This window comes from Octodon degus, unplaced genomic scaffold (assembly GCF_000260255.1).
Source record: "Octodon degus isolate 3935 unplaced genomic scaffold, OctDeg1.0 scaffold00212, whole genome shotgun sequence".
NCBI classification, from domain to species: Eukaryota; Metazoa; Chordata; class Mammalia; order Rodentia; family Octodontidae; genus Octodon; species Octodon degus.
This window is the reverse complement of record NW_004524788.1, coordinates 3,027,505-3,029,644: the sequence shown is the minus strand read 5'-3', so window position 1 is coordinate 3,029,644 and position 2,140 is coordinate 3,027,505.

Sequence of the window (2,140 nt, the reverse complement as noted above, 5' to 3'; positions counted from 1 at the left end):
TAAATCCTGAGGGGATTTGACTGACCTTGTCAGATAGTAAAAGTTACATTTTGAGTTATATAGGTCTTGCTTTAACTTGATCTTAAACATCCACCAAAAAGTGTAACCACGAGGCATAAAAGTAAAGCTGTATTAATATGCTGAGCTGTAAAAGGCTCAGGTCAGCAACTTCAGACAATTGCCAGCTGTGCTGATAGCCCACTACTATTATGGACTATTGGACTATATTGGGTTATTTTGCTGAATTCATGTACCTACAACCTTTGGTCTGGCATCAAGTATAAAAAGGTCCTTGAAAGGCTTCTCCAAATACAGCTTCTCTAGCAACAGTGGAACACCCATCTCTGACAAAACAAAACAAAAAAGGGGTATATAAATAAAGGACTGGTTTGTTTGTTTTGTTTTGTTTTTTTTTTTTTTTGGTCTCTGTGTGTGTGAGAGAGAAAACATATGTGTGTATATACAAGAGAGTTAGGATAGATATACAGCTACTTTCTCTTAGTTCATTGAGAGGAAAGGTTTATACTAATAGTGTTTAGACAAGATATCATGCTTCATCTTGTCCTCTGAATAACTAGTAGGAAGACAACAGTATGCAATGCATTTAATTATTGTAACTGTCACACTAACCTGTCTTGAAACTATTCATTGTTATTTTATCTTTTTTCTTATCAAAATGAAAAAAATTAAAAAAGAAAGAAAATATTTTGGAAAAAAATATTGCTACTACACTGAACATGATAGACATTTTTCTTATTATCAAACAGTACAGTATAACAACTATTTGCATAGCATTTGTTTTGTGTTAGCTATTACAAATCATCTAGGACTGGCTAGGCATACAGGACGATATGCACAGATTACAGGGAAATACTCAGCCATTTTATATAAGAAACATGAGCTTCCCCAGATTGGTATCCGTGGAGTTTCTGGAACCAGGCCCCCCTAAGCACAGAGGGATGCCTGCGCCATGACCAAGTGCCTCATAACCAACACATGGAGACCCCAGCTGATTCAGTGGCTGGTGAGGGCACACCGATGGTATGCTCTTGCTCTATCTTTACTTGGTGGAAGGGACAAGGGAGATCTCTTGGGCCTCTTTTTTTTTTTTAGAAAAGGTCTCATTTAGAAAGGGTCTCATTTAGAAAGGGTTTCATACAGTTAAGACTGCCCTTGTGTTCACTTTTGTAGCCCCCAACTGCTCTCCAACTCTCAGTGATCCTCCTGTCTCAACCTCCTGAATGCTGGGATTATAGGTGTGCACCACCATGCCCTTTTTTTGTTTTGTTTTCTTTTCTTTTCTTTTCTTTTCCGTATCAGTGATTGAACTTGGGACCTTGTGCTTGCCCGGCAGACACTTATGCTGCTGAGCTACCTCCCCAGCCCTGGGCCTCTTTAATGAGGGCACTAATCCCATTCTTGAGGGCTCCACTTTCTAAACACTTCCCCTAGGCCCTATCTCCTAGCATCATCACCCTGGGGCCTAAGAGTCTCAGCACAAGAATGGATGGAGGGTCAGGAGCTAGCTCAGTGGCGTAGATGCCTGCCTGGCACATGCAAGGTCCTGAGTTCAATCTCTGGTACAAAAAAAGAAAGAAAAGAATGGATGAGGGGTGTAGACATTGAGACCCAGCCTGGGAGGTTGTGGTTTAGGGAACAGGCACCAGAAAGTGCTAGAGGAATTAGCCGTGGGCGAAGGGCCAAAGCTGAGCCCAGCATTTTCAGGGGAGCTGCTGACGAATGGTGGTGCGCTAACGTCAAGACAATGGATGGGCAAGAGTTCAGGAAAGCTCATTTTGTGTCTGAGGTACACTGGTGTTGGGACATGTGTGACACTCCTGAGGAACTCTTGCAGAGTGACTGGACCTATGAATCTGGAGCTGGGGAAAAATTCTAGACTCAAAATACAAATATGAGCATGGACAGCGCACAGACAGTATTTTAAATCACAAATTGTAGATCGACTGAGGGGAATGTACATGGGGCGAAGATGGGAACTCATGGCCACCACACTTGAGGATGCTCAAGACCGGGTCTTGCAAGCTGAGAGAGAGCGTCTGGCAAGGAGAGCCAGGCCAGGGTGTCAGTGAGCTGCGAGAAGAGCTTCTCGTGCAGGGAGGTCCACTGCGACGACACTACT